The sequence below is a fragment of the Salmo salar genome, chromosome ssa15, assembly GCF_905237065.1.
Source record: "Salmo salar chromosome ssa15, Ssal_v3.1, whole genome shotgun sequence".
In the NCBI taxonomy this organism is placed as follows: Eukaryota; Metazoa; Chordata; class Actinopteri; order Salmoniformes; family Salmonidae; genus Salmo; species Salmo salar.
The window spans coordinates 75,174,096-75,194,926 of record NC_059456.1 but is presented as its reverse complement, the minus strand read 5'-3'; the positions used below and the strand labels follow the sequence as shown (position 1 = coordinate 75,194,926).

The 20,831-nt window shown below is 41.2% G+C and overlaps 1 pseudogene; it reads right to left on the bottom strand.

Moving 5' to 3' along the window:
* Positions 1 to 7,633: 7,633 nt before the first annotated feature.
* LOC123727315 (atrial natriuretic peptide receptor 2-like) lies at positions 7,634 to 20,529 on the bottom strand (annotated as a pseudogene).
* Positions 20,530 to 20,831: the final 302 nt, after the last annotated feature.

Sequence of the window (20,831 nt, the reverse complement as noted above, 5' to 3'; positions counted from 1 at the left end):
TATATCCACATAATTTTCTTTCCTCATGTGCCATCTATTTTGTGAAGTGCACCAGTCCCTCCTGCAGCAAAGCACCCCCACAACATGATCCTGCAACCCCCGTGCTTCACGGTTGGGATGGTGTTCTTCAGTTTGCAAGCCTCCCCCCTTTTCCTCCAAACATAACGATGGTCATTATGGCCAAACAGTTCTATTTTTGTTTCATCAGACCAGAGAACATTTCTCCAAAAATGTGCAGTTGCAAACCATAGTCTGGCTTTTTTATGGCGGTTTTGGAGCAGTAGCTTCTTCCTTGCTGAGCAGCCTTTCATGTCGATATAGGACTTGTTTTACTGTGGATATAGATACTTTTGTACCCGTTTCCTCCAGCATCTTCACAAGGTCCTTTGCTGTTGTTCTGGGATTGATTTGCACTTTTCGCACCAAAGTACGTCCATTTCTACTAGACAGAACGCGTCTCCTTCCCGAGCAGTATGACGGCTGCGTGTTCCCATGATGTTTATACTTGAGTACTATTGTTTGTACAGATGAACGTGGTACCTTCAGGCGTTTGGAGGTATTGGCTGATTTCTTTTGATTTTCCCATGATGTCAAGCAAAGAGGCACTGAGTTTGAAGGTAGGCCTTGAAATACATCCACAGGTACACCTCCAATTGACTCAAATGATGTCAATTAGCCTATCAGAAGCTTCTAAAGCCATGACATCATTTTCTGGAATTTTCCACGCTGTTTAAAGGCACAGTCAACTTAGTGTATGTAAACTTCTGACCCACTGGAATTGTGATACAGTGAATTATATGTGAAATAATCTGCTTGTTAACAATTACTTGTGTCATGCACAAAGTAGATGTCCTAACCGACTTGCCAAAGCTATAGTTTGTTAATAAGAAATATGTGGAGTGGTTGAAAAAGGAGTTTTAGTGAGTTTTAGTTTTAGTGTAAACTTCCTACTTCAAATGTACGTACATTCACTGTGGGGACGTCATCAATGCACTAATTGATGAAGCCAGAGACTGATGTGGTGTACTCCTCAATGCCATCGGAAGAATCCCGGAACATATTCTGAGGGAGAGCTTTGTACGCGTCTCTGTGTGTGGAGTAAAGGTGGTCTAGTGTTTTTTTTCCTCTGGTTGCACATTTAACATGTTGGTAAAAATTAGGTAAAATGGATTTAAGTTTCCCTGTATTAATAAAGTCCCCGGCCACTAGGAGCGCCGCCTCTGGATGAGCGTTATCCTGTTTGCTTATGGCGGTATACAGCTCATTGAGTGCGGTTTTAGTGCAAGCATTGGTCTGTGGTGGTATGTAGACAGCTACAAGAAATACAGATGAAAACTCTCTAGGTAGATAGAGTATCTCATGATAAGTTGTAGACTTCCTTAATATTAGATTTCGTGCACCAGCTGTTGTTTAGAAATATGTGACTCACCACCTGGATTTGGTCTTACGTAGCAAAATTTGAAAGTGTGTTTTTTTTTTACATTGGATAATAGTAGAGACTCAGAGCTACAAAATGGTATATCATACACTGCATTTTGATGAACAATGGGAAAGGAATTATGCTTTGAAAGTTGATAAACTTGTAAACTCACATTTGAGAAAATGGCCTTTGAATGTTTTGGTATCTAGTGAAGAGCTCTTCTTTGTCTACACCCATTCAGCATCGTTCACACCCTCTAAAGCTTTAGCCCCACCCATCTCGGAGCGCTCTCAGAGCGCACACTTGACGCTCTGGCTGATGATTTGATTACCTCTGGATAACATGAAAACAGCCAAACCAGCTCATCTGGAAAAAATGTAATTCCGCTTTTTTGCAGATGTTTACTGACACCGGCCAAGTTGTTCACTTTAGCTTAAGACATGTAGCTAGCTAGCTAGGTAAACAATGAACCTAGCTAGGTAACCAACGTGTAAGATCACACACGTCACATAACGTTAGCTAATGAGCCAGCCAGCTAACGTTAGCTAGTTAAACAACAATGAACATAGTGCCAAATCATGTCGTTACACCCTGCATGAATCTACTGGGAGCTAACCAAACAGGTTCAATGTTAGCTAGCTAACATTAGGTTCCAACTAGCAAAGCAAACGGCTCTGGGAGAGCAACACTAATGCAGTTCCACTACACAATACTTTTTTTTAAAAGCCTTGTTCGACCGGATTACCAACACAGACTGATCAGCTCAAATAGACAGAAGCCTTCTATTTGGCAGCCCAATCCGAACTCCTCTCTTGGCATGTCCAGCCCACTCAGTGTCTCAGCCAATCATGGCTGGTGGGAAGGTTGCTGGAGTTTTCTGTAGCTTTACCAACAAGGCTCATAATTTAACAATTTTATTCGTATTTACAGATGCCATACATGTTTGTTGTTAAGGCACATGAAAGTTCACATGTTCCAGAAGGCATTTCTGCCAAAAAACACATTTTGATAAAAAAAATAATTAAAAAAAAAATGTCAAAAGGCTCTCCTGTGAAGTCGTGACTTGCGACATACGCCTAGTTTCCTGAAACGGGTCACATATTCACAGACTGCCACCACTTGTCTTACCAGAGGCAGCTGTTCTGTCTTGCCGATGCAGCGCAAACCCCGCCAGCTGTATGTTATCCGTGTAATCGTTCAGCCACGACTCGATAAAACATAAGATATAACAGTTTTTAATGTCCTGTTGGTAGGATATTCGTGATCGTATCTCATCTATTTTGTTATCCAATGATTGTACGTTGGCTAATAGGACTGATGGTAGAGACAGATTACCCACTCGCTGTGGGATCCTTACAAGGCACCCCGACCTACGTCCCCGACATCTGTCTCTTTCTCATGCGAATCACAGGGATTTGGGCATTGTCCGGTGTCTGAAGTAAATCCTTTTCGTCCGACTCGTTAAAGAAAAAAATCTTTGTCCAGTACGAGGTGAGTAATCGCTGTCCTGATATCCAGAAGCTCATAAGAGACGGTAGCAGAAACATTATGTACAAAATAAGTTACAAATAACGCGAAAAAAACAGACACGATAGCACAATTGGTTAGGAGTTCATAAAACGGCAGCCATCTCCTCCGGCGCCATTCTTCCCCCTGTCACAAGGATATTTATGGATGATTTAAGATGAAATCATCAACCCTGTTACTGTCAACCCTGTTCCTTTATTTGGCACTTAAAAGACACTTACTTAGGTCATTTATTCATTTCACCTCTTGAGATGGGAAAATGTGTATTTAATTGGAAAACACTTTAAAAAAGGATGTACTTCCTGTAAAGTAAGTGTCCAATGAATATGCACATTTTTGTTTTCCTTTTTCAAATTGTTTTCTGTTTAATTATTTCTGAACACACCCCCAGGCCCTGGTTCCTGTGTTGGCACCCTGAGTCAGAGGCAGGGTGGTGTCTCGGCTCGCCCTATCTGCACAGCACCACTGCCATTTTTGGGGTGGAATGCGTTTCACAACTTTATGCCAGAACGTCACACATGAAGCCTGGTGACTGGAACAGAGGTCTGATGTAGAGCAAATCATTTCGACAAACTTCTCACTTTTAGAAGAACAGTTACCTCTTTAAAGCAGAGAAGCATTAAGATATGTATGCAGGGCATGGAGCACTAAGAACTGAGAAGTAACAGTGATACCTCCTGAAAATGTAATACCTTTTCACTGGTCCTGGGCAAAAACCACTCAGTCCCTGATGCTGGTAGGCAGTAAGACATCTTGACTCTCCTTTCCCTCAATAGGTTCTGTTATAGACTTATACAACATTGGACCCGTTTTAGAGGACGTACGTGAAACAATGTCATATAATATAGCAGTCACACAGAGGTGTGCATATGACGTAGATGGCAGCAAGGTCTTTGTGAGTCAGCACCTGGGGTCAGGAGAAAGAGAGAGACAGAGAGAGAAGTAGAAAGAGAGAGAAAGAAACAGAGTGAGAGAGAAATAGAGGGAGAGAGACAGAAAGAGATGTATAGAGGTAATACAAGAGAGAGCCGAGAGAGGGCCGTCATCACGCTGTCCCCCCCAAGACACCTTTATTATCAGGGCACTGCCAGTGAGTGTGGTATGACATGCAGGCCCTCCGAGGCGGTGTGTGTGTACTAGGTGGAGGTGGAGGGAGTATTAGAGGGGGCGTCGGAGGGAGGATTAGAGATGGAAAGGTAAATGCCCATCTTGACTTCTTTGAGAGCCTTTCTATCAAATGGCTTAATTTGTTCAAGTTGATCATTGGGACACATTACTGTGGTATGAAGTATCAGCATAATAACCGCAGGTTGACATTTATTGTCATGAGTCTTGCCCTTGAGGCAGAACTGAGCGATTTCCCCTTAGACAGACCAGAAGAGAATGCATTTGATAATTTTCCTCTTCAAGAACAGCAGTCAACACTACACTCTGAACGGCTGGTTTACATTACTCCCAATCACTTATTTGTATAGATAAATAACGCGGCAGCAGGTATGTTGCTCACTGTGGTAAACAAGGGTTGTTCTACGAAATGAGTGCCTTTGCATCCCTTTGATATTTTAAACCAAGATTGAATTTTAAAAGCCTGTTATATTCAATGAAATGCCCTTTAATATAGACCACATGGAGAATTCCATAAATCAGATTTACTAAAGTCCACAACATTTCTCCAAGTTTTCACCATCATTTTAAAGCCCTAGTTATTTTATTGTTTTGACAGTCATTTCTGAAGATTATTATTTATTAAATGTGATTGTGATTCATTATAAGTTAAAAAACAACCTGTCCCTCATTTTAAGGTCAACGCTGTTACGTGAACTGAACTCTCATTTTAATACAGTGAAACTACTCTTCAAAAAACATGTTTTTTAAAGAAACATATAATAGACAAATCAACGTGTGAGAGCAGGTGAGTTGGTTCTACTCTTTTCAGAGTTTTCTGATGTTTTGTGATTGAAAACAGTGGGTCGATCGTCACACGTCAACCCTGTTACCCACAGATAGACAGGTAACCAATGTTTTAACAATTTAATTTGTTCTTGTGAAGCTTGCATTCAATTGCCACTCCCTGTTGCACACATCAAGCTTCCCCTGTCACAAGGGGATTTATGGCTGATTTAAGATGTAATTGTCAACTCAACCCTGTTACTTTATTTGGCACTTAATAGGCATGTTCTATAGTATTCTTTTCATTCAACCTCTTGAGATGGGGAAACATGCTTTTTTTAAAGTTGAACATTTGCTCTTTATGACAGAATGTTAATGTTAAAATGAGGTAAAATCTCAAATTAGTTTTCATCAAGTTACACATCTCAAAAGGTACCAAATTGTGAGCAAACACTCCATAACTGTAGGTGGCAGTAAATCACCATCCTTGGCTTTATACCTATTCAAACAACTCACTCTAGATTAGGGGTGTGAAAATGACATAGATGCAGAAAAAAACAGCATAGTGGGTCAGTGTCTACAACAACTAATAGTGCTAAAGCCTGAGGCTCAACTTCTCTGCTGTTCTGGTGAGATGGTTACCATGCTGTGAACAGCATGAAGCAAACTGTATTGTGTGTGACCGTGTGAGAGCGAAGTGTTGCATCTCACTCATCTCAATATCCTAGCCTATTTATTGATGATAGACCCTGCTTTACTGAAGTTGTGAGACATTGCCAGCCAAGATATTGCAAGATACAGCTTTTGATTGCTGATAGATAGCCCTAGTGCACGGTTCTGACTCCGTCTGCCTGGTGGCCGACCTGCCTATACTGTGCCCCTCCCTTCTCTCTCTGTCCCTCGCTAGCTCACTAAAGATTCAAGTGTTTGTGTTCTCGGAAGTACGACAACTAATCAGTCTCTGTTCCAAAAATACTGAATCTTAGGAGTCGATTCCTAGTGGAATCGAATCTTGACACACAGAAATGGGAGCCGACATGCAAAGAGTCGAGGAATTAATTATTTTGGAGTTGAAAGGCGACCGACAGCAGAGTGAAGTCCTGTATGGAAGTACGTTGAGAAGTTAAACAAGAAGGAAATGCAAACTTTGTAAGATGGATGTGAGGTACAGTAATAATAGCAGGGGTTGGAACCGGTTCAGGGAACAGAACCCAAAACCGGTAAATAAATAGATAATAGATAATGCCTATGATCACAAGATGCCCAGCGCTTCAAGCCAAGCCTCCTCCTCCACCCTCTCTCACTCTCTCCCCACCTACAAAATGTCAGTTGCATCTCGTGCCCAACACTTGTCTTTCCATCACGCATGTAAACACCTCACTGATCTATAGCTTGCCCGCTCCATAGCATAGTATAGTGATTTAATGTCAAACTAAATGTAAAATAATCCATTTAAAAAGGAACAGAAGAACCAGTACTTTTTGGGGGGATTGAACCGGTTCAGGACTTTATTTTGGTTCCAACCCCTGAATGGTAGTATAGGTGCAATGCACCGAGACCCAAACCATTGCTGGCAGCAGCGCAGCTGCATTGTGAATTCACGTGGAATTGTATGACATTTTCTTATAGTTTTAATGTAAAACTCTAGATGGCGGTAGAAGAAGAAAATTGACTAGTTCAAAATGGAGATGGCCTAAATAGAGCTCAATGACGAGTTTCCCACCAGTAATTACCAGCTGGAGGGCCATTCAAATAGATTTTTTCCAGTCATATGTGGTAAACATTGAGCATGATAGAGATATCATCTTTATATATGTCCCATTATGGCGTATGTGAGCGCACGGGCAGCGCCATTGAGGCCCTCTCCATTTTGTAGTAGTCATTTTCTTTTTCTCGTACAACAAACTGAAAGAGTGGATACTGCCAGCTAAAATGTGTTGTTTGAACAGGTATAAAGCAAAGGTTGGTGATTTACTGCCACCTACAGTTACGGAAAGTTTGCTCAGGAGTATAATTCATTGGCTGATCCCTCCTGATGTCCCGGATGGAATCATGTGATTCTTCCTTGACCAATAGGAAGGCCCACCCAGTTTACTACTTTAAAATGGTGGTCCTTTATCTAACTCTATGGTGGTAAATTCCCACTTACCACATGATTACGAACTTGATTACGAACGCAGCATAAACTCTGTCAATATTCCAATGTCACCAGGTCCAGTGTTCATACACTTAGCTCAGTTATTGAGAGGTCAGATGTCAAGTCTCTGGCTGCTGCTAGCAGTAATTTAAGTAAATGACAAGCTTGGCATTCAAAATGGCCCAGATTGGTGGCAATTAATTGTTGGGCCATATGACAAGAGCTTCTTGTAAATATCACCTCTCATCAGCAGGTGTTCATATAGCGGTCATGGGAATCAACTGGTTAGTCTCTTTGGGATAAAATGTATATTTTTCAATAGCGAACTATAGTGGATGGCTAAGTGCTAATGTGAATACATAGATAACGTGCATTCAGATCGTTGTATCCTGATCTGAAAAAGGTTCAACTTATTTTAGCTCGGGACAAGACTTTTTCCTATGTATCCTATGTCCCCATCTTTGTTAACTCAACTGTCACCGTGTCACTTATGGCTGGCCTAGACAGGATTGGTGCTGCTGTGCCTCTGTGCGTTTGTGTTTGTGTGTATCAAACACGGGTCTCTTGCTATTCGGTTACAGTGAACCCCTCCCATCTCTCTCTCTCACTCTGGGTGTCACTCCTGGGACGTGGCAAAATGTTAAAGTGTTCACAGGACCCTACTGCAGCACCAGTCCCAGGAGCATGTGGTACACCTGGCAAAGATAGCAGGGTCATATTCATTAGGCACGAAATGGAAGCAAATGGCCCTGAACAGTGAGGTACTATCTGAACTTGTCCAATACAAAACACTTGTTTACGCTTTCCATTGTACACCAGTTTGAAACATTTTGCTACAGTGTGACCAAATGAATATCGCCCAGGTCATTCTCCCTAAAGCCAGCTAGCTCAAATAAAGGACTCACACTACGACACATTCTCAACCCGCACAGGGTATCTTGGACTTCAAGCTTGAATATGCAAAGGGTATCCAATTAATAATATAATCAGTTGTCATGTTTTAATAACGACGTCTATAAATGTACACTATACACACAATATATACATAAATATGTGGACACCCCTTCAAATGAGTGGATTTTGCTATTTCAGCCACACCCGTTGCTGACAGATGTATAAAATCGAACACACAGCATTGCAATCTCCATAGACAAACATTGGCTGTAGAATGGCCTTACTGAAGAACTCAGTGACTTTCAACGTGGCACCATCATAGGATGCCACCTTTCCAACCTGTCAGTTCGTCAAATTTCTGCCCTGCTAGAGCAGCTCCGGTCAACTGTAAGTGCTGTTATTGTGAAGTGGAAATGTATAGGAGCAACAATGGCTCAGCCGCGAAGTGGTAGGCCACACAAGCTCACAGAACGGGACCGCCGAGTGCTGAATCGCGTAAAAATCGTCTGTCCTCGGTTGCAACACTCCCTACCCGAATGCATAGTGCCAACTGTAAAGTTTGGTGGAGGAGGAATAATGGTCTGGGGCTGTTTTTCATGGTTCGGTCTAGGCCTCTTAGTTCCAGTTAAGGGAAATCTTAACGCTACAGAAAACAATGACATTCTAGAATATTCTGTGCATCCAACTTTGTGGCAAAAGTTTGGGGAAGGTCCTTTTCTGTTTCAACATGACAATGCCCCAGTGCACAAAGCGAGGTAAATACAGAAATGGTTTGTCGAGATTGGTGTGGAAGAACTTGACTGGCCTGCACAGAGCCCTGACCTCAACCCAATCGAACACCTTTGGAATGAATTGGAACGCCAACTGCGTGCCAGGCCTAATCGCCCAACATCAGTGCCCTTACTAATCAGTGCCCTCACCTCACTAATGCTCTTATGGCTGAATGGCAAGTCCCTGCAGCAATGTTCCAACATCTAGTGGAAAGCCTTCCCAGAAGAGTGGAGGCTGTTATTGCAGCAAACGGGGGGACCAACTCCATTTAATGCCCATGATTTTGGAATGAGATGTTTGACGAGCGGGTGTCCACATACTTTTGGTCTTGTAGTGTAGTTCTGGACCACTTGAAGTAGCTTCGATGTTTGAACTTCTGTACGCAAATCTGTAATCAGAAATTATCAGAAAATGAGGAGGGCTTAATGTGCACATATAAACAGATATGTCAGTCCATCTTGAACCCAAAATAATACTCTTACTCTCACAAATGATTTTATAGGTTTCATTTCAGTGCTGCTCAATTCAGGCTGTTCAGTTTCAGAATCCTGAGAGTGATAAAGTTTGTTTTAGTATAAACAGAACCACAGCCATTTAGTAATGCACCCTAAGCTTGAACATTAGCAAAGGGCTCAAGTTTGATCAAATTGTGCCCCCTTGTGGCATATTGACAGAACAACTTCCACCACTTGATAAACTACATGATTCATACACAGTGCCTGAATGCTCACCGGTCAGTCTCTCTCCCTCTCTCAATATGAGGAAGGTGTTCCTAATGTTCGGTATACTCAGTGTATATTTGTTTCTACTGCCCTTTTGAATAAAACGTAATTTATTTCAAATGTTGTAATTGTAATAGCGTAGTGAATTGTTGTTCTCAGGGTTTCTCAATGGGTTTCCCTGGTTAAATAAAAGTTAATAAAACAATTATAATAATACCATCCTTGACAGAACAACTTACACTTGACAAGCTACATGATTCATACACAGTACCATCCATTATACACCCAGTGTTTCACTCACATGATTTCTGAACTCAAAATCCACCCTTATCCGCAATCCGTACTAGCCACTGCTGTAGATCGTAGGTTAAAGATGGAGTATTTGCTTTGCCATGCGGGCAGGGTGTGGTTTTGGACATATTGCTTAATTATTTCACATCTACAGTGCCTGTATTCAGCAGTGCTGATCTAGGATAAGTTTTGCCTTCGAGATACAATTAATTATGATTATATGGACAGGGGGAACCTGATCCTAGATTACCACTCCCACTAAGATGGTTTTTGAGGGGATAGCCTACGGTGCTATTTGTTGTCCTCAGTGTGGATCAAGGAGAAGAGGCCAATTCAGACCATTGAGATGTACCCTTCAAGTGGAACTTTTTTCCACTTTGAGCAACCTACAATTATCTTCATTTGATGGTCAGGGTTAACCCTGTTTGAGCAGTGGTTGGCACGTTAGCAGCATTGCACTGGTTGTTACAATATATTCATTCTTAAAAGTCTAAGCTGTTGGGGGCCCTTTTGGTTAAAAAAATATATAAAAAATGTTACGATAAAATATTGAATTTCGCCTTTACTACTATAGCCCATAGAAACACATTGAATAACACATTCATAAATAGCAACAAAAAAAGACAGTCAAAAAATAAAGCATAACAAATAAGCTTTTGAAGTGTCTGTCCTATAAGTAGGATTTTTTTTTACACATATTTAACCCCTTTTTTTGGGTAGGTACAAAACTACCTCCATACTTCCATTCATTTTTTAAACCGGTAACGGTTACCTTCAGACGAAAGAAGCAGAGACCACCATGCTGTTCATATCAGAGCCTCATCTTTCCAAAGAGTGTTCGTATTAGTTTGTAGGCCAAAACACCGTTTAAGTGAGAAGGCAGATTTTCAGGATGTCTCATGGTCTGACAAACACTGCTGTAGCTCGGCCACCTTCCACCGCAGATGCGGAAGTCTTCCATAGGCGGATATGGTGGTCTGAGACGCAGCTCTGATATCTCTAGCTTAAACTGACGGATTTTGATGGGGATTTTTTTATTGTGTTACTTAGATTGACGCACCGGTGTGTCAGTAGACTCTAGGGAGTTGTAACTTGTATCGTAATGTATTATTTCGTAAATGCACTCACATTCGCCATAGAAATGTCGCTCCCCTCCAATGTCTTCTTCTTGTGGGGTAGATTTGGGTTCCAGTGACACACCAGGCTGTCCTTCTGAACACTGTAGTTCTTGTGTCCGATCAGCCTATATATGTTAATTTTCCGTTTACCCTGAGAGGGGAAATGCTGTTTTATTTCATAATAAATCAAATTTATTTATATAGCCCTTCTTACATCAGCTGATATCTCAAAGTGCTGTACAGAAACCCAGCCTAAAACCCCAAACAGCAAGCAATGCAGGTGTAGCTCAAAGACAAATCACACTAAGGATTAGAAAACAGGAAATTCACTTTTCCCCCCACTGCTTTGAACAGAAATCTCTCACACACTTATTAGAGGTAATCTGACGACTTTTGACTTGTAAGTTAATTAGCTAGAGAGTTTGGATGGGTCCCAAATAATTATACACTTCACTTCAACCCACAGGGTCTATTGACAGTTCATTACACAGTACTTCTCCCCTCTATGTCAGTGTGAGGACAGTTGACCTACTAAGTACCCTAATGATTTTATAATGTTCAGTTAGATTAAATAAATGAGGTGATGATCATGCTGTCGAACTGTAACTTAGTCATTCAAAAGTCATAATGTGAGCTTCTCCACTCCACTTCGCTGGAGACAGTATATAGATGATATGAATAGCCAATGATTTGCTCAGAGTAATAATAGTATTTTAGTGGCTGAAACTAGACATTGCTCCAAAAAGGAATATATACACGCACGCACGCGCACACGCACACGACACACACACACACACACACACACACACACACACACACACACACACACACACACACACACACACAGCATTGAGAACAGGTGCCTGCATACTGTATGTGTGTGTGCCAGTGTGTGTGTACACCTACGCAGGCTGGTGGACTCCATTCTGGAGGCTGTGTTGACAGTATCTCCAAACAGGCAGTATCTGGGCATCTTGTAGCTGACAATACCTGCCACACATGGACTTGGAGCAAGGAAACAAATGAAGAGAAAGACAAGCTTGCTATGCCATATTTGACTCACTGATCTTTACATTGGCAATAACTCCATACAATAATCCCAGGTTATTAAAAGGCAATCGGGTTATAGACTTATATCAAACCTACCACAACAGTACATATGCAATATATATTACCACACAGGAAGTTCCCTCTCAGGAAATACAATTTATTTGAATTGAATTCAGTATTGCTTGCATACACAAACTGTACGTCTCAAAACTCAAAGCATCTGCCTGTTAGCTGAGATTATCAGGTACTTTTGCAGCACCTAAAACCCTTATGTGATATGATTTGAACATGGGTATGTGTGTGTTTTGTCCCCTGTGTGTATTCCTGCGCGAAGCTGTGGGGTACGGCCACCTGTCTAATGGCCGCCACCAGGTCCAGCGACATTTTGGCTATCTCGTCAGCGTGCTTGTCCCCGTTCCTCTCAGGCAGCCCGCTCACCACCATGTAGGCATCGTCTATCGTCAATGGGTCCACTCATGATAAGGGCATGTTGGATAGATCAAAAACATCCCAATACGTACACACAATTTTGTATAAAGTGATGTATTGGCTATGCATACTGATTAGTCTGATAAGATGACTCTGTTTGTATGTTTGACAACAGCTGGTAATCAGATAATGGGACAGGCTGTACCAAAATGAACGAATGGGAGGGGAAAACCCAATTGTGCATTAGATGACCACTTCTCAGTATGGATGTTGATATTTGTTCAGTTTTAACTAAACAGTATGTTCTAAATAGTATGTTGTATGGTTAGTACACAGTATAGGGTGATTCCACGCTATCACAGATTGTTCTGGCAATTCTTACATAAAAACTCCATTGGGAGTTTTTGAGAAAATCATAATGAAAGTGTCCATTTTAGGCCCTTTTTAGAACCGTACAGACATCTTGGTGTCATTATACTACTTATAGTGTGCTCTAAGATATGGAGTTTGTCTTGATTCTGAGAAATGAACTATGAACTAATTCAACATTTGTGGTAGCAGGATTACAAGATGATGTTACATATACGCACCAAATGGTTGTTTTATGAAATAGACTAAGGTTCTTAGTCTTTTTGAAGCTTGGGCTGGCAACTGTTAAAAAGATGGTTTCATTTTAGTCATTTAGCAGACACTTTTTATCCAGAGCATTCCACTCTAGCTTCCTGCAGTTAGTATGGACGTATGGTCAAGGGAAATGGGTTTTGCTAGATAGCTTGGGCTGACAATGACTTGGTGATAACTACCTAAAGCTGGCATTCTATAGACAAGATGTGGTGTGGGTGACCCGAGATAGAGAGAGCCTGGAAGAGTCTAGAACAATACCTCATTGTCTCGTCTTCCTGGCATCTGGGAAACTAAGCCGGGTTGGGGGTAAAACACCATCATGTGTGGATAACCAAGGTGGCTTATGGGAGTTGGAACCAGTCTGACATAGCATTTTTAAGTCCTATATAAGGTCTCTGTTTTATCATTATCAGTTAGGCTCTCGGCCCAACAGTCTTTTCATAATTGCAATAATGAATCGATATTGAATAAAAATGATTGTTTGAAGAAATGACAAAGTCTCTCTCACTTGAATAAAATATTCCACCACATTATGAATTACTTTTTGGATTGTGCTTATTTTTAGACATTGTTTGAAACAATATACTCTTCAAAACACATCAAATTTCCAGAATGGGCTCTGATATTTTTTAAGGAATTTTCTATTTTATACATATAAATTGACATAGGTAATTAACCAATGAGAGTCGTCCTGTAGGATTGCACATTCAGCAAATCACCAGCAGAGGGAGTTCCCTTTGAATCCATTTTCCCATTCACTGTGTCGATGTTGCTCACACATGGGACATTACAGGATTTACCCCAGTGTTTTACCCAAAAGGCTCAGACTTTTCTGTTTCCATATACGCAGGATGGCACCTGTGTTTCACTGGGCCATGGCTTTGGTGGACCTGCTCTCACTTGGGGCCAAAGCCAGGCCACTGGTACTTTTCCGCTGTCATTTACATAACAATGGCTAAATGTGAACTTGAACACCTTCTCACAAAGCAACTGTTTTGATTATGCAGAAGTTGTTTAGTCCTCTCTGTCAGCCCTAGCACAATTTCCCTAGTATAAAATAAGGGTGTATACACTAGTGTAACACTGGTGTTCAGTGGTGATTTTAGCATGTAAATCTTGGTGGGGTAAACTCAACTATTTTGTTTAGATGCATGCCAGCAAAGCCACTGCACAACACTAAACAATACATTAATTGCACTATAACGGTGCCCACAAACTGTTAGGGCCTACATAACGCTGTCACGACAGCGGAGCTTTCCTTTCAGCAGCATGGAGTGAATCCTTACCACCGCTACACCTGGCTATCCGTGGAGCCTTGTCTGGCAGCAAAACAGTTCATTCAGCTTCATTTACTGACTTTTTAAAACCATAGCTGATATGACTGACTTTCTTAAACAAATGTGGTTTCTACTGACTCCTTGTGGATTTGTGTAAATCGATAAGAACTTTTTTGTCCTTCAATAATAACGAACACCAACATGAGTTATGACTTTTGAACCATTCACAAGGATTATTACATTTCTGTTCAGTAAATTCACAATGTTTGTTGTTATATCATTAAGACTTAGCTCCAAGTATAAGCAAGTGCAAGCAAACAAGCTGTGATGAGGCAGGCCTATTCGTTCAGCACTTTTAAAATGGAAACTGGCAGATATTCAAATAGATTCAGATAGAGAGAGAGAGATGCGGTTAGCCTACCATTTGAAGTATTTTATTAAGCCTAAAAAGGAAGGAAAATAATCATGAGGATCCACTTTAATAGATAATATACCGACGCACAGACACCGGATTGGGCAAACACAACAACTCTTGCAATGTCAACTGTAATTACATGGGTCTATTACTGAACGTTTTGTTGAAAACAAATATTTGAATGGGAAGCGACTGTCACTGGCAAACATGGTTACAGACCCAACAACATTATATAGTATCCGCTCCTCGTGAAGAAAAGCACCAGCTCATTTATGCAGCAGCATACAAGACATTTTTGTGCTGTGCACACTTGAAAAGGAAGGTGGCGCAGTGATTCTTCTTGTGGGCAAATTTTGTCATCAAAAGTTGCTTTCAAGGCAACTGGGAACTCGGAAAAAAACAAGATCAAATCATGACATCAGTGATCTTCAGGTCAGAGCTCTAGAAAGAGGCTTGAGTACCCGGCTTGGAATTCTGAGTTGAATGACCGTTCAAAACTTATTTTCCCAGTTGGAGATTCTTTTTTTTCCCCGAGTTCTCAGTTGTCTTGAACTCACTGAAGTCTGAGATTTTCCAGTTCCGAGTTTCCAGTTGTTTTGAACGCGGCAGAAGTCATGCTGGATTGACAGCATGGTCAATGTTTTCAACCTTTTCTGGCCAATGGTGTTGCGAGTGAATGTTTATCCTTTTAAGCTTGGAAAAGAGACCATTTCAGACATACATGTATGTATGAAATCCTTAAACACCCTCTCCACCGAATAGCAGGCAGGGGAAGCAAAATAGTAATTGCTTTGCAACGCTTGCAGTTAGCCACTGATTCCTTCCAAACCACTCATTATTGAATTTTCAATTTTCCGACTTGTTGTGTAATGTTTATGTCCAATGGCCAATGAGCACCGATACCTTTTATCTATAATTAATCTTCATATGACAAGGATTGAAAAGGATTTGTCAGTAGATTGTTGACGTGATGCATGATGATGACTGCTTGTCTAGCTTGCTAGCTAAGATTTTGAAAGTAATATGATGAGTCCAATCAAAGCTACGGTAGATATAACATGATTTGACATCATTTTATCTGTGGCCAATGACCTTGAGCCTTCTTGGATGGAGACTTCTAATGGAAATCTATGGCAGCACCCAAGGGGGCTTGAACTGCCTAGCTCTCCCTGTAGATTCTGCAGTGACGTAGTGTCCCCATGAGTGACAGAACACTGAGCCAATCACGGCGCAACTAGAGAAGATTACCAACACCTGCGCTCTGTATATTCCGCTGGCCGCCCCTCCACCGCAGAAAGCACTGAGCTAGGCTGAAACACCTGCATTTTGGAGTTGCCTTACTCCCATGTTTGTATGCGGCTTTAATAACTCAAATTTGTATTTGTTACATTGTTTAACGGTCGCCACCGCTGGTGTTACAGTCGAAAGCTTGTGGTGCCTATAAAATGTATCATAACTTTAAAAGTAGCAGACAGTCCACTCCGGATATTTGATGTAGCCTACTTGTATAGTACATTGTTTAAAGCAATATGTCTAAAAATGAACAAAATCTAAATGTGTACTTTTAAAACATTATTATTAATAGTTTTAATGTTGAATAAATGAATGTGTAAAATTATATTTCAGAATGTAGCAATACTCCACTGTAAAATGGTTGTGGCTATTTTGCTTCCACTGGTCCTGGGATAAAAGACATGAATTTTACCCAGTACCAGGACATTTTAGCCAAAAACCTGGCTGCCTCTGCCAAGAAGCTGAAACTTGGCCACAAGTGGATCTTCCAGCAAGACAATAACCACAAGAAAACATCAAAATCTGCCCCAAATAATTAATTGGCCACAAAATCAACATTTTACAATCTCAGTCTCCGGACTTGAAACCCATTGAATACGTGGTTTGAATTGAAGAGGGCAGTCCATGAGCGCAGACGAAATGTATCAAGGATCTGGAAGGATTCTGTATGAAGGAATGGCTCTACCCGTGCGGAACACATGTCCATTTGCCCTTACAGTATCCTAAGTGCCATTTTCGCTGGTAGTATAATAAAAAATGTTTTTGCTAGTTTTTTTGTATAATTGTTGTCGTTGTTGTTCTTAACCAACTGCCCACAAGTTGGCGTTAAATTCTCATATATACTTCAGAACCAAAATGTGATTGTTGACCAATGACCAGTCATCAGCATTGGAGTGCAAAGGCAGGTATTAGGCCTATGCATATTAGACCTAGTTACCAGATAGAACTGGTTTCATTTCCCCCAGTTTTGCCTGGCAAAAACAGGGTTGGCCTACATTTATCATCCATATAAAATACAGTTTAGCAACCTACTACTGACTGAACTCTGCCAGAACAATAGGCTACCTGGTGATTTTGTTGATCATTTTCATATTTCAGATAGGCCCGGTTCGTACTGGCTACAGGTCTAAAGAAAAGCACCTGTAACATCGAACTGCCTTCAATATTATTTGATGAAGATTAATCATATTCCGGCTAATTTATTATGATATTTGTATGGAAGAACAGGGCTACCCGGCTGGCAACTAGCACTCTGCAGACAGAACATGCTTTCCATCTGATCCTGCAACCTATGTTACAAGAATGTTGTATGATTTTGTTTGCTCTGGACTCCAGAGAAGTGACATGATATTAGCTGCTAACACGAATGACTTTCAGCTCCAAACTCAGGTGTTAAACGCAGTTTATTTCTGTAGCCTATCTTGCGTTTTGAAAATGCATCACCATTTATGGATATGTGCGCGCATATTCGCGGATGCACACACACGCATGTGCGTGCGGGGTCGTAGGTTCCCGGGTCAAATAGTTTGCAAACCACTGGGATACATGATAGTGGTAACATATGCAGTCTCTGAGCAATTGTATTAGTATAATTTGTTTTTGGAATACAATATGTCTTGTTATTTATTTTAAAAAATCATTGTTGGTTGTATTTATCAATGGTGTCAATCGTTTCGGACCACACTCTAGTAGGAAGTAGTAGGCAAGAACGAGTCCAATACAATCTCCATGTAGGCTATCCAGTCTTACATTGTAGACGTCATAAGAGTCGATGCGAGTGTCGAGCACAAGTACAGATTGTTCAGCATCTCCACAACTTGCAGAGGGGTGCAGGAGGCAGAGATAGTGGTGAAACCAACAATATCAGAGAAAAAATAGTGACCTTTATAGAATGACAGGAAAAACAAGATGCCTCTCTTAACACATCATATGGTAAATTGCGTGCGAAGTACGCTGTGCATGCGGAATACATGTATACAGTTGACTCCATTGTGATTTAAGTCTCTTTTACAAAACAGACAGTGGTCCAAAGTAAACATGGGTAAATGGAGTAAGTGTCATTTGTAAGTGTACTGTACAGTTCTATTGTATACGTATACTACTTGTATAGTTTCTTTGTCTAGCAGCTGAATAATGGGGGTTCCTCAGGAATATGTCTTATGGCCTTTCCTCTTTAGCTTATATGAACTTATAATGACCTTCCTCATGTGTGTCATGATGTTGATAGCCAAATGTATGCAGATAATATTGTGATTATATTGTGTTCCATTTTGAGAATGTTACAGTGCTGGGACTCAAAGGCTGCATTTAGACAAGCAGCCCAATTCGGATCTTTTTTCCACTAATTGGTATTTTGACCAATCAGATCAGCTCTGAAAAAGATCTAATGCGTAAGATCTGATGTGATTGGTCAAAAGATCAGAATTGCGCTGCCTGTGTGAACGCAGCCATAGAAGCCTGTGTCAAAACGGACCACATCCCCTTTGCTAGCCAATAGCCCTGAGCAAAGTGCTTTTGGCCCAGCTGGTTCAAGCCACTCAATAAGCTGGATGCAATTTTCACCCGTGTAACCTATTTTATCTCCTAATGAATATGGCACACCGTAATTACAGGTAATTATGACAACGATAAGAGCAAATTAACCAAATGTAAGGGTTCATTCAGCACATTGGTTTGGTGATCTTGCCAACCTATTTCACCAACGGGGTCCCTTAACATTACAAGGCTGTAACGGCTGTCTTCAGGAATGGACCAAAATGCGGCGGAGTTAGTGTTCAACATGATTTAATAAACAGAACACTATACAATTTTACAAAACAAGAAAACTGACAGCCAACACAGTCCTGTCAGGTGCAACCACTATGACAAGAACAATTACCCACGAAACACAAAGGAAAACGTAGGCAACTTATGTGTGACTCCCAATCAACCACAACCCTCTACAGCTGTGCCTGATTGGAAGTCACACGGCCAAAATCAACGAAACAATAAAAAACACACTCCCTTTTGCCACGTCCTGACCCAACTACACCCTCTACTGGTCAGGACGTGACAAAGGCCCTCACAGTAATTTGTTTAAATTGTAAAAGTGATGAGGGAGAGAAAGGGTCTCATTTGCTGCTATTTAAGTTGGTTATAGAAATGTCAAGGAGTTTCTTTAAATTGAAAGGTGTTGTTAGAAGGTGCCATACCCTCTAAGAAAGCATGGGTTCTTGAAAGCAGTGGTGTAAAGTAGTCAAGTAAAAATACTATTACTATTTATATTTTTGACAACTTTTACTTCTACATTCCTAAAGAAAATAATGTACTTTTTACTCCATACATTTTCCCTGACACCCAAAAGTACTCATTACATTTTGAATGCTTAGCAGGACAGGAAATAGTCAATTTCACTCACTTATCAAGAGAACATCCCCAGTCATCCCTACTGCCTTTGATCTGGCGGACTCACTAAACAAACATACTTCATTTGTTAATTATGTCTGAGTGTTGTATTGTGCCCTTGTAAGTAAATAAATAAAACAATAAAATGGTACCATCTAATATAAGGAATTTTAAATAATTTCTACTTTTACTTTGGTACTTAAGTATATTTGATTAATTACATTTACTTTTGCTAATTCAGTATATTCTGAACCAAATAATTTCAGACTTCTACTCAAGTAGTTATTACTGGGTGACTTTCACTTTTACTTGAGTCATTTTCTATGAAGCCATCTTTACTTTTACTCAAGTATGACAATTGGGTAATGATGACACAGGAATTCACTTGATGGAACAGCACAAAATGGAATTGATCGACATGATTGAACTGAAGCCCCACATCTCCTCAGATCAATCAAACCCACCTTCTCGTAGCTCTCTGCCTCCACGTGCTTCTGCTGCCTCAGCTGCTTGGCCACCGACTTGGGCACCATCAGGTGCAGGAGGTCCTCGGCCAGTTGTCTCTGGTGCTTCAGGTCCTCAGTCCTCTCTCGCAGGCTACGCGCAAAATTCTGGGTCCACTCCGTCATCTGCTTGAAGGACATCAAGCATCAGTGGATAGATCTGGCAGGCCAATGTCAACAGAGGGATCTGCTGGCACCGCCCCGGCCAGCAGACCCACATGGGTGTCCCTCAGGGCTTGGAAGCCAGTCTGAGAGCCTGTGAGGACGCCCACTTTGACCACCATGTCAGACGCTGAAATCTGCCAAGGGGCAGAGACGAAGACGTACGCGTCGACTTTGAGGCTGTTGGTCAGGTTGAGCTTTAGGTGAATGTTTTCCATCCAACAGTCATGCAGTGTTTCTGAGGAGAGCTGGGCAAAGGCTATCGGCTCAGTGCTTGGATCCACTTCTCGTGAAAGTCAGCTTGGTCAGCAATGGAAGAGAGCTCATTGAACTGGTGATTGAGTTCCAGGAATGTGACCATCAGTCTCAGTGAGAGGACATCTTTCCAGTCTGAAAACTTCTTGACCTGACTAATGTCCATTTTCTTGGCTTGTCTCGTTACTCCTGTACCATGTGCATAGACTTCTCGTGTTTTGGAGTTCACCTATGAGTTGGAGAATATCCGTGGTCCTACATTAAGTCAGCTCGTCGAAAGCGGCCTCTGTGGCGCGCAGCAGGTCCAAGTTGAGCTGAGGTCAACGGCGACTGAGCCAAGCAGAGCCAGAAACCAGTTAAGCAGAGCCAGAGCCAGTCAATATGCGACGAACAGTGCGGTTACTGCCAAGACACAGAGAGAGAGAGCACCTGCAACAACAACAACAAATATAGAAACAAATATATACCTAGATAAGGATCTATGATTACATAATTTAAAAAAATGCAATAAACTTATTGTAAATATGAAATATGACTATTACATAATGCAATTATAATTTTAAAACCTTAATAGATAAGTATATAAAAGTACTCTTTACATGAGGACAGGCTCTCCATGGACAACACCAAACATGGCAGACTAACCAGGGAAGTGAACTAGATAGCTTT